This window comes from Ailuropoda melanoleuca, chromosome 9 (assembly GCF_002007445.2).
Source record: "Ailuropoda melanoleuca isolate Jingjing chromosome 9, ASM200744v2, whole genome shotgun sequence".
Lineage (NCBI taxonomy): Eukaryota > Metazoa > Chordata > Mammalia > Carnivora > Ursidae > Ailuropoda > Ailuropoda melanoleuca.
Genome location: NC_048226.1, coordinates 10147073 through 10160231, shown reverse-complemented (window position 1 = coordinate 10160231; position 13159 = coordinate 10147073). Strand labels below are relative to the sequence as shown.

Sequence of the window (13159 nt, the reverse complement as noted above, 5' to 3'; positions counted from 1 at the left end):
AAAAAAATTCGCAGTGTCAGTAAGACACACTGAACGTTATAAACTATCGCTTTTGGTTACAGATGTCTTTCTACATTAGTAAGACAAAAATATTCCCCAACTTCTCTTGCTGAATTACAGATGGCTCACCTTCCGAAGAATGAAGTGCATATGTCAGTTTTTTCAGTCAACAAAATAAGAGCAAAACTGATTGTAAAGAAACTATTCATGATAAAATGACTGTCTTAAAATGCATATTATCTTCCTTCGGACAAAATATAGTGAACAGGAAGACAGAAAACCTGTGCCTGGCCTATTGCATCATACCAGCTCAGTTTCTCTGCACCATAACCAACATCGCTGGTCCCCAATGTGTTAATAAGGAAATTCACCGTTTCTAGATTCTAATCTTTTTTTTTCTTTTTTTAATAATAATAATTTATTATGTTATCTTAGTCACCATACAGTATATCCTTAGTTTTTGATGTAATGTTTTTTTTAAAAAAGATTTTATTTATTTATTTGACAGAGACAGAGTGGGAGAGCACAAGCAGGGGGAGCGGCAGAGGGAGAGGGCTTAGCTCCATCCCAGGACCCTGGGATCATGACTGAGCTGAAGGCAAATGCCTAACCCACTGAGCCACCCAGGTGCCCCTAGCTCTAACATTCTATTTCTCATAGATACGCATTGAATATGCACCAAGTTTATGGCAAGGCATAGTCATTTTTTTTTTGAATGAAGGAAATTCAAAAGCAAAATTCAAAGAGATCCCCCCCCGCCACCCCAAACCCACTAAGTAATATCTCTTTCTTCAATTTTAGGGTTGATTTTTTTCACATTTCACATTTTTCACATTTGGAAGTTTCTGAATTGAGGTGTGTCTTAGAAGGAACTATATTTATGGGATGGTAGTTCTTTCTCCCAGCCTTCCCCTACAACCACCAACTCAACAGCAACCGAAAAAAAAAAGAAAGAAAATAAAACAGCTCTTGTTATGCCAGTGGTTCTAAGAATCTAGGAAAAAACAAACACACAAAAACTAGGGCCAGTTTCCCACATGAACCTGAGCTGACACGTGCACATATCTGGAGGGGGGCAGGGGCACACAGTGTCTGTGGCAATTGATTTACACTGGAATGCTGGTGAGGGAAGAAGACTACCAAGAGAAATTTGTTGGACAGACACCTGTGAGTAGGGTCAAGAGAGCTATGGGTGAGCCGCGAGCCCTCCTGCTTGGGTCTCTAGATGAAGAGCTATCACATGAAGTTTGGGAGAGAAGCTCTTGCCCCACCTTTAAAAAGAACACATCCCCACTGTGCTGGGCCCATTGCCGCTGTTTTGCTGACGATCTCAGGAACCATGGCAACACGCCAGAAGGGATTATAGTGGCCAGAAAATACGCTGACCATTGATGGCAGCTCAAAGAAGATGAGCTGCTCAAAGAAAAGAGAGAAGATTCTATGGAGAATCAGAGCTCCACCCAATAAAGCTGATTTATCTGTATGATAAGATCCCAGGGAACCATCATAATTGCAGTGACTGTGAGCCTGAGGTCCTACAAAGAAGTGGATATTGTGAGGAAAGGAAATTTGGGTGTTAATATTCATGTGATCCTATCCAAACTGACAGGCGAGGGAAATGTTTTAGAGGAAATATATACATACATATACACATACACATAAATTTTTACATATATAAACATATATATATGAATGTATAAAAGAACATATGGAATATATGGAAGAACAAAATTATACCCACCTGCCACGCATAGATTAAGAAAGAAAACAGTATTTAATTTGGTACTTCCTTAAGAGTCCTAATTTCAAGCTATATCTCAGCTCACAGGCACTCCTGGAGCTGACTCTGAGTACAGATCTAATGAGTGATAATCACACCAAAAATGGTATAAATTGGATGGAAGGAAGGGAGTCCTGTGAAGGAGGTGACAGCAGGGCAAGAATTTTCAAGAGCATGAAAGAGAAACCCAAAGAATTTGAGAAACAAAGATGCAAAATGTTCCATTTCAGTCATTCGGGACATAAGTCGTCGGCTCCTCTTTCAACATCCAACATCCAAAAACATCTTCCACATAAGTTTTTGTCTTGTAGAAATCAAGCAAGGAGTTGAATTTCCTTTGATGCCAAAGTGTAAACTAAAATAGAAAACAGAGGCGTGAAAAATAATTCAGAAGAATCAGAAAGTTAGGGCCAGAGCTAACCATGAGAAGGCAAGGCCCCGGTGGCGTTTTGGAAAGGGGACTGGCCATTTACAAGACCAGAGGATCCGCCCATCTTACCTGGATCTTAAGAGGCCAAGAAGACGTTTACAGAGAGAGAAAAGATGCAGGCTGAGGCGGAGGTGGTAGGGTGACCATATGATCTGGTTTGCCAGGTCGGGACCAGTTTATCTCCGCTGTTCTCAGGTCTTGTCAACTTTTGCATTCACCCAGATGTTCCATTTTCTCATGAAGTATCGTGACCAACGGTTGTATCAAAATAAGGCAAGTTGGGTTTGATAGATGTTTCGCTTTGCAGTTCCAGCTCTTCTTATAACCTCCTAGCAACACGTAAGACACAAGTACAAATGGCTAAGCCTATACGCCATCCCCAACTGTTTCCAGATGTAACAAACTTAACATTTCTCTCTCAAACGACAGCAAGCAAGTCACCTGATGCTTGGACATGAATGTTTGAGAACAGCTAATTCTGTTGGTCTTAGGAGGAAATGGGAGGATTTTGTGCTACTGTCCCTGGCCGACCCCATGGTCTAGGTCACAGTCTGCAAGATGCATAAAGTCCCTGAACTGACATTGGCCAGACCAATGGCAGATGGGGGAGGCTGTAGGTTAAGTGTGTGTCAAATATGCAGAAATAGAGACAGAGAAGTTCCACTGCAAAGTCTATAGTTTGCGGCAAGAGCTTTCTTGCATTAGTGGCTTTGCTATTTATTGTACAATGTCAAACTGCAGACATTCATTCAGTTTGGTTTTGGAAATTTTTTTTAATTAAGCCCTTTAGGCAGCAACAAGCTTACAATGAAAATCAGAAGATATGGGTCTGCTGAAGAAGCATCCGCACCTGTGTCAAAGTTACCAGTTGTGCAGGAAAAAAAAACAAACCTATTTTGCTTTACTCACACTCACAACACCTCTCACACTAGATGTGTGGGTTTTTTCCACACTGACCAGTTCTCCAACACCTGCTCAGTGTCCTATAGTTCTATTCAGTTCCGACACCATCTACCTGGAGATAGCATCAGATCTCACAGGTTAAGGGCTCAGTCCCACAAGACGTCCCCCACTTCAGACACAATCACAAACCCCAGTTTGTCACTTGTCCTTCTGATCAACAAGCTACAAATCAGAGTTCTCAGGAACCCCACCTTGAATTAACGTGCTAAAATAGCTCACAGAACTCAGGGAAACACTCATATTTATCGGTTTATTATAAAGAATATGATTACATTTTTGTAAACAAATGAACAGCCTGATGAAAAGATACACAGGGCGTGGTCTAGAAGGGTCCCACGTGCAGGAGCTTCTGTCCTCATGGAGTTGGACTGTGCCACTCTCCTGGGGTTTAGATGTGTTCAACCCAGGAGCAATCCAAAACCCCATACTTTGGGGATTTTTATAGAGCCTTAATCATGTGATCGTGATTGATAATTAATTCATTTATCAGCCCATCTCCCTTTTGGAGAATGAGGAGTGGGCCTGGAAATTCCATGATTTTTATCATGGCTGGGTCTTTCTGGTGACCAGTGCTTATCCAGGAGCCCCACCAAGAGTCACCTCATTAGAACAAAGGATGCTCTTATCACTTGGGGAATTACAAGGGTTTTATGAGTGCTATGTCAGGAACCGGGGTCAAAGATGAAAAATCACATGAGCAGGGGTCAGAGACGTATATATCTTATTATTTCAGAGTTATTTAAAGATCATGCCTAAAGACAAGTTCATATATGCAGTTCTGCAGAAAATATATTTACATATCCCTCTGAAACATGAGTTGTCATTTAGATCAAATGAAAATAATAAAATTTAGATCATCTTGACACTTCTAAAATAATTTTCCTGCTCTTCTTCCAGGTTTTCTTATGCTTATAAAAAAGTAAAGCAACAGCTGTTAATGTGCCAGTACAATGAGAAGAACAAGAACTTTGCAAGCATGAGATGCTTCAAGTAGAAAATGAGGTTGATGCCATAAATGGTGTGATTTTTTTCACCTAGTTCATGAAATTCTACCAAAGCTTTTTGAATCTCATCCTGTCACAAAAGTGAAACACCTCTGAAATTATTGTAAATGAATTATGAATTCAATCATAAAAACTCAACATGAAAAGAAAAGCTGTTTGTTTGGGGGATGGTAATGCATACAAATAGCATCATGAAAAATATTGTTCTAAATTAAGAAACCGATGGAACAGAAGTCTTCTTGAATTGGTTGCAGTGAAAATAGTCCGTAATTGCTTCCAGATAAGTAGTGACAGTCTCTCAATCAGAAAGAAGCTGGAGTTGACAAAATTTATAAATATTTTTACATATATTCAGGGTTTAGATAAGCCACGTAATTTTGAGGATGAGGCTGATGTTGAATTAAAATATATTTTAGCATGGCGGTCATGCTTTCTTCAATGCTGATCATGTCATATTTCAGAAATGTTTGAATCTTGAGAGATTTCTTTTTAATCAAATGAGGTGATCTAAAATATTATGAAGCATTTTTGTAAATGAGTTTAATTTTGTTTGTATTACTTATCAAGACTTACAACTTGCTCATCAGGTCCACTTCAGGCGGCCACGCTGTGCCCACCCATCCAAAGCTCTTATGCCATGACCTGTGTCCAGTCCCAACCAGTTCGCCATCTTGAAGACCTGCCTTCAACCTCTCCAGCTCAGACCCTAAAGCCTGATAGGTTTCCTTCTCTAATTTCCCCATTTTGAGACACCACTAAGATTCTATGACAGTGGCATTCTTCCTCACTGTAGGTCTAATAAACTCAAAGTTACAATTTCAAATTGATTGATCGGTGTAAATCAAATGCACCCTGATTTTTTTGTACTGAGTGTGTCTTTCTTCATCTACTCTAGGACCATCAGTTCAACCCGTATGTTTTCATTTCCCTCGTGAAAAATGTTTTCTCTCTGCAACTGATGAATTGTTGAACACTACCTCTGAAACAGATGGTGTACTATGTATTGGCTAATTGATTAAAATAATTAAAAATAAATAAATAAATAAATTCACCTTTACTGAGAAAAACAAATGTTTTCTCTGAAAATTGTTCTCCCTACTTTTCCTGTCACTCGCAATATCAACCCTAAGGTTAATAGTTTTCTTCCATCTTTTTCCTTTCCAGGGCCGGTAAAGGGTTTTGTTTCAAGGAATAGGCTCACAGTCTACCAGTGGCTGAGGTAGGGAAGGGCAGAACTATCTGGCCTTTATTCACCATTTTTTCTCCTTACTGCTATCTTTTGTTTTACTAACTGAGATTGAGAGTAACTGTCATGACTGTTTTAGAATAAAAGAATCACTGGAAGGGCTTATTAAAGCCTCCATTCCCAGGCCTTTTCCCAAGATTCAGATGGTATTATTTCTAGCATAGAGTCAACAAATTTGCATTTCTTCTTATTTAAGATTTTATTTATTTAGTTGAGAGAGAGAGCGCGCGTGCACATGGGTGAAGAGGGGCACGGGGAGAGGGAGCATCTCGAGCAGACTCCCTGTTGAGCATGGAGCCCAATTTGGTGGGGAAGGGGGCTCCATTTCAAGACCCTGAGATCATGACCTGAGCCAAAATCAAGAGTTGGATGCTTAACCAACTTAGCCACCCAGGCGCCCCATGAATTTGCATGTCTAACTGAGCTCCCAGGTCATGCTGATGCTTGAGTAGCCCTTGAGTAGCCCTACCTTTCCAATTAAGTAAAGCAGCAGATATTATCTGGTCCTTCCTCCTCTGAAATAAAGCAATACGTAATTGCTTTAAGATACTGCAGCATTATTCACAATACCCAAGACATGGAAACAATCTAAGCGTCCATCGGTGGATGAATGGATAAAGAAAATGTGGTATATGTGTACACTGGACTATTACTCAGCCACAAGAAAGGATATCCCGCCATTTGCAACAACAGGGATGGACCTGGAGAGCATTGCGCTAGGTGAAATAAGTCAGAAAGAGCAAGACAGTTCCTAGATGGTATCACATATACATGGAGTCTAAAAACGCCAAAGTCATACAGACAGAATAGAATGGTAGTTACCTGGGGCTGCATTGTGGGGTTCGAGGTTCAGGGCAGAACAGGGAGGATGTTTAAGAGCACAAAGTTGCAACTAGTAGATAAATTCTGGAGATCTAATGCATAGCATAGTGATTATACTCAACAATATCATATGATAAACTTCAAAGTTGCTAAGAGACTAGATCATAATTATTAATCAGCACAAAAAAAGAAATTATAATTATGTGAAGTACTAGCTAATGCCACAGTGATAATCATATTCAATATACAAATGCATTAAATCCACCCAACTTGCACAACGCTATATGCTAATTTTACATAATAAAAAATAGTACTAGAACAACACTAAAAACATTAGGAGATGTATCACAGCTAAGAATGCCACCATTAACTGCTACTTTATATCCTATGATCAGGATGCCCAGGAGGGCTTGGGTTCTGGTCTCAAGATGATTAAAAGGATGATCTTCCTTGGAGTTGCGGGGGCTCTCCTGTGGTGTCGAGCCTGAGATTAAGGCTTGCTATTGACGTCTGGTAAACTGGGAAGGCCTTGCGTTCTCTAATAGCAAATTCTCCTCCCCGCTCTCTTCCCACGGACAAGGTCTTCTAGCCAACAACCCTCCTTTTCCAAGGGACCAGGCACAGTGTCTGCTTATCCTCAGGTATGGGCTTTAGTTCCCTACGATCCCACAGAATCACTCAAACGAGCCAATCCCATCCCCCTTCGGGAGCCGAGAGGCACCTCATCGTCTTCACGCTGCAAAGCCTCCCTGTCTTCGCCCCTGGTTTTTTCATGCTGCTCCAAGCACAAGCCCTGCCTGGCGTGCAGCGTCTTCCTCTCCCAGCCTGCAAACAGATGTACTAATACACTGCTGCCAGTCTCATCTGTTCAGTGGCAGGTGTCATGTGTGCAGACGTCCGCGTGACCCCAGAGCAGAAATCCACCTCGCCAAGGGATGAAGAGGACGCAACTAACACGTGCGTATTTCCTGTAACAGACACAGTTTCCTGAGGGGAGATGAGGCTGATTCTAGGGTTTCGAAGTGAAAGCAAACACAAAAGTATTGCTCCACGCTGGTATCTAATTATACCCAACGAGCGCCAAACCTAATATTGAAACAGACAGGAGTCTGGAATGTAAATACCACCATTTCAATCACTTGAAATCCACGCACTATGTTAATCGCAATTCGAAAAGAGGGCTCAGAGATAACAACAGGCTTTCAAACCAGGGGAAGCAGCAAAAGCTTCTGGTGTAACACAGACTTCCGCAGGTTACCCGAGCAGGCGAGACTGTTTTTAAGGAGGGACCAGCTGGGCTCAGCAGGGCCCTCTGCCCACCTTGCCATTTCCTCCTGTCCATGGCACCCCCTTCTGCGTCCACCTACATATCCTCAGTCCCTATGGCACATTTTCGGAGTAAGCAGAACTCCCATGGTGGGAAATAAGCCACAGGAGATCTTGATTTCCATTATCCTTGCCGCACATCATCTTTGTCCCTGTGGTTAAGTAACTGGGAGCACGCTCTCTCGGACGAATCCGGGGGATGTACCGCGTTGTGAGACAGGTTTCCAGGCTCTCCCCCAACTGGCCTCCCAGGTGTCCAGCTGTACCTCTCAGTGCCTGAAATGACCAAAGAGCGGGAATGAGAGCTAATGCACGTAAGTATGTTTCCTCTGTGTCAGTGATGGTGGAGGATGAACTGAAAACCAACATGACTTCTGGCCACAGAGGTGCCTTCTGGAGGCGTAAATGCGTTCACTGAACACGGGCTGCTGCTCTTAGCCGCAGTAAGAAGACGCAGGCAGATTTGCTCCCTCAGGACACTGCTGTGCTCTCTGTGGCTCAGGAAGCCTGAGAAGCTCCCTGTTTTCTCACTTACCTCCAGCAATTGTCCAACGGCATGAGACCTCTCAGGCCTGATAAGCCCCCAAAGTGCTGGGATGCAATTCCTGCACTGAAACTGTTCTTACCCTGAAATGTGGGAAGATTGGCCCAGGCCTAACCCCCAGGGGTCTCTACTAAAATTCTTCTTGCTGACACATCAGTTCTCTTGTCTCTGGCCCTAGAAACAGTGTTTCCGTCAGTGTTCCACGGGGAAGACATTTAAAATGCAGATTCCTGGGCCTCTGGTATGCCCTAGCTAGGTGCCGAGGAGAGGCCAGTGAACAAGATACAGCGTCCACCTCTACAAGGATAGACAAGGAGGACTCAGTGATAAGACAGGGTCACAGAGCTGTGACAGCTAAGGACAGAGAGCTCTGGAGCACTTTGGAGGGCGCTTTGCCCAGGCCTTGGAGCATTCAAACTTGGAGGTGACAGGCACCAGCCTTCCCTATGTCAGTGACGTCATACCATCTCCAACTCCTTCCTAAACGGAAATCACCACTCCCCAAATCTCTTCCTCAACTTGTGTTTGTAAAAAGTGAAGGGTACCCACTAGTAGAATGAAAATTAATAGGATGTAAACCTTAAAAACATTAAATAAGAGAAAAACTAGAACAAAGGGAACTTGATTACTTAGAAAGTCGTTAAGTAGAAAAAGAATGAAATGTAAAACCTCAGAGAAAAAACATAAAAGACAGCAAGAATTATACCCAGCATGCTAATGATGACAACAGAGTTTAGAAAATAGATTCTCTTAGCCTGGGTAAAAATAGAACTCCTACCATACGTTGTTCGTGGAAAGGTACATAAAATAATTTAATGCCAAGTAGGATGCAGAGTTGGTTGGCCAAAATACTCTAAACAAATATAAACAAATCTCAAATGTAGGCAATGTAATATTAGGCAAGGTAAAATTCAAGCAAACCAGGTGCAAAAAGGGAAACATTTTATATTCATTAAAGGTATTTTCACCAAGATCTCAAAACCACAACGAAACCCGAAGCCTCAAACAACCTTGCATCAAAGCGTGTAAAGCAAAACTCTTAGAAGTACAAGCATTCAGGGCGCTGGGTGGCTCAGTTGTTAAGTGTCTGCCTTCGGCTCAGGGCGTGATCCCAGCGTTCTGGAATCGAGCCCCACATCAGGCTCCTCCGCTGGGAGCCTGCTTCTTCCTCTCCTACTCCCCCTGCTTGTGTTCCCTCTCTCGCTGACTGTCTCTCTGTCAATTAATAAATAAAATCTTAAAAAAAAAAATACAAGCATTCGACAAAGCTGTAATTAAGGTGGGAAAATTTTAAACTTCTTTCTCTGAATCTGACAGATCAAGTAAACAAAATTAAATAAGTTTAAAGATATACTTCATTTCGACCCAATTACTATGAACTGAAAGCTTATTTAAAATTAATTTGTCCTCAGAAACAAAGAGGAAAAAAAGCAATTTGAAAATGAGCAATGGACTTGAATAGACATTCTTCCAAAGAAGATATACAAATAGTCCACAAGCATTTGAAAAAATGCTCAACACCATTAGCCATTTGAGAAATGCACATCAAGGGGCGCCTGGGGAGGGCTCAGTCGGTTAAGTGTCCAACTCTTGATTTTGGCTCAGGTCATGAGCTCAGGGTCATGAGATCAAGCCTTGTGGGCTCTGCACTGGGTATGGAACCTGCCTAAGGTGGTCTCTCTCCCTCTTCCTCTGCCCCTACACCCCCCACCCCACCTGGATTATGCTGTATCTCTTTCTCTCTCTCTCTCTCTCAAAAAAACAAAAAGAAAAGAAAAGACATGCCAGTCAAAACCATGAGATATCATTTTACACTAGTTACTAGAATAGCTATAATAAAAATAATCCATGAATAATGTGTTGCCACAGATGTGGAGAAACTAGAACGCTCCTACATGGTTAGTGGGAATGCAAAATGGCGCAACCACAATGGAAAGCAATTCGGCACTTCCTCCAAAAGTTCAACAGAATAACCGTATGATCTAGCAACCCTACTCCCAGGTATATCCCCCAGAGAATTGAAGGTGGGGATTCCCACAGATAACTTATTCACCCATGTTCATTGCAGCATTGTTCACAATATTCTAAAGGCAGGGGCGCCTGGGTGGCTCAGTCGTTAAGCATCTGCCTTTGGCTCAGGGCGTGATCCTGGCGTTATGGGATCGAGCCCCGCATCAGGCTCTTCCACTGGGAGCCGGCTTCTTCCTCTCCCACTCCCCCTGCTTGTGTTCCTTCTCTCTCTGGCTGTCTCTCTCTCTGTCAAATAAATAAATAAAATCTTAAAAACAATATTCTACAGGTAGAAACAATCCTAGTGACCATTGGCAGTTGAACAGATGAAGAAAATGATTCTATTTATATGAAATTCCTGGCAGAGGGGTGCCTGGGTGGCTCAGTTGGTTAAGTGTCTGCCTTCTGCTCAGGTCATAATCTCTGGGTCCTGGAATGGAGCCTGGGGATGGGGCTCCCTGCTCAGCGGGGGGAGCTGCTTTCCCTCTGCCACTGCCGCTCCTCCTCGTTGTGCTCTCTCATTTGCTTTGTCTCTCTCTCTCTCTCAAATAAACAAATAAAATCTTTAAATAAATTAATTAATTAAATTAAAAGTGGAAATATCTAGCAGAGGCAAAATCATAGCAACAGAAAGTACACTGGGAGGAGGAGGAGTCAATGGGGAATTACCGCTAATGGATCCAGAGTCTCTGTCTGAGGTACTGAAAAAGCTTTGAAAACAGTGTTGATGGTTGCACAACATTGTCAATGTACTTAATGCCACTGACTTGCTCAATTAACATGGCAAATTTCATATTCTATATTTTACCACAATAGGAAATATTTTTAAAAAGTAAATGTGTCCCTTTGTAAGAAATCAATTATTTTCTGAGAAAAGGATTAGAGATAAAGAGCAAAGAGAAAAAATGGAACTACTCGATTTTAACATTAACTCAAAATTTGTCATCATGTGCCATAAGTTCACTTCCCCAGTATCAAGAGCTACATTTTTCTTCACCCACTCCTTCATTCATTCACTCACCCTTCATTTGTTCATTCCTGGACAACAATGACTTGTAAGCATTTCATATGTTCCAGACCCTGGACCTTTTGCACTTAATTATTGGACTTATTAATAAAGGCAAAAAAAAAAAAACCCCACAGAACTGGATCTGTCAATAAAGATACTCATTTGAGGGGCACCTGTGTGGCCCAGACAGACTCTTGGTTTCAGCTCAGTTGTTGATCTCAGGGTCCTGAGATCAATCTCCACGTTGGGCTCCATGGGAGCATGGAGTCTACTTGAGATTCTTTCTCTCCCCCTCCCTCTGTCATGCCTGCTCATGCTGTTAACATGAAATCTTTTTAAAAATTCTCATTTGAATGTATGTCAATTCTTCAGAGGCCCTGGGGTGCTATCATTTGCTAAATTCTTGGGCCCCTGAGAATTCCCATGAAGGACAAGGAAATGAGCTTTCATTTTATGCCAAGCACATCAATGAATGTTTTGCCAAGATCTTTGCAACCTTTCACTGTTAGGAACCATCACCTTATTTGACAGATGAAGAATTAGACACAGAGAAGTCAAGTGAGTTGCCCAAGGACCCACACTCACAAGCAAGGATAAGAGTCAGGGTAGAATCCAACCTTCCCAGATTCTGAAGTCCAGGCTTGTCCAACCATATCGTGCTGCTTCCCTTGGCTGAAGGGAAACTCAAAGAGACAAACGTTGTTAGATTTGATGATAGATGGTAATAGGAATAGTAATCACATTAAGATAAAGAAATGGAGGAGGAGGAGGAAGGTACCACTTTACGCCTAACACACCCATTCATTATTTCATTTCATCCTCAAAACAACCCTCCGAGGTAAAACAGCTATTATCTTCGTTCTATAGAGGAGAATATAGAGACTCATGGAATTCAAATAACTTGCCGAAGTCTCACAGCTAAAAAGTGGGGGACCAGGACAGAATATTTACATAATATAAGAAAAAATTTTAAAAAAATTAAAAAGGGGCAATATTTAGAAATCCCTTAGACCTTAAAACAAACATGTCAGAATTAAGTTTTTTTTTGCTTTGTTCTTTTCTATCCTCTCAGAGACCAGCCACTTTGGGGTGGCCTTAGCACTGTTTTTCTGGGTCACCTGTCCCCAAATGGCCACTGTAACCAAGAGTAACCAAGGGCCTGCCTCACCTTCGGGTCTGTGCAGGCTTTCTGTAGCAAATACAAACTAGAAGGGAACTTTAGACTTTATTCTTCTTGCCAAGTATGCTGTAGGAACCTCAGAACCTTGACCCAGTGGTGTGAGCTTAATAGAAACAATGGCTACATTTATGGAGGCTGCCACGGGGACTGGCCAAGACTGCAAGAGCTTTCCAGAATCTGTGCTCTCTTTGTCTTCCTAGGCATATAGCTAGACAACCTTTTCCAGCCCTTTGCATCTAGATGTGGCCATGTGATGAGTTTTTGACAATGGAAAAGCCACAGAAGTGACATGTGGTTGAGACTGCTGTGTCCTTTCCATGCTTCCTCTTTTCTCAGCTGCCTTTTCCCATCTGTAGGCTGAATTCAGAGGATGATATGGCCCTAGAAAATAATGGAAACAAATAATGACAGGTGTCTGGAACCTTGAATGACCACATGGTGTTGAGCCCCTCCCCCACAACTCACATTGGACCAGACATGAGAAATAAACTCACGTTGTGCGAAGCCACCGAGACTTAAGTGTGTCGGGTTGTGTAGGTAACAGTATTGACAGCAATAATGTCATGATTCCCATTTTGCACATATGATAACAATAGTTGGAACTTACTGAGCCTTCTTGTATGCCAAGTATTCTAATTTAATCTCTTGCTATCCTTATTTTACAAATGAGGTAAGCAAAGAGCCAACAGGTTAAGCGAACTGTTAGTCTCCCAGCTACTGCTCGATGAAGCCACAACGTGACTCCAGGTCTGAATATTCCAGCCCCAGAAGTGGGCTTTACAGATGGGCAGGCTCCGCCTAAATGGAATGGGCAAGGGCCCTCTGTGACTTCTTATCACCCATTT

At 42.1% G+C, this 13159-nt stretch overlaps 1 long non-coding RNA gene across 1 annotated transcript; it reads right to left on the bottom strand.

The window, feature by feature from the left end:
• Nucleotides 1-1758: 1758 nt before the first annotated feature.
• LOC105238850 lies at nt 1759-7150 on the bottom strand. The gene is made up of 4 exons (XR_857633.3): nt 6967-7150; nt 6246-6337; nt 2280-2539; nt 1759-2135 (listed from the first exon to the last, which is right to left on the bottom strand). It is a non-coding gene; the product is annotated as an uncharacterized LOC105238850 (long non-coding RNA).
• Between the last annotated feature and the right edge of the window lie 6009 nt (nt 7151-13159).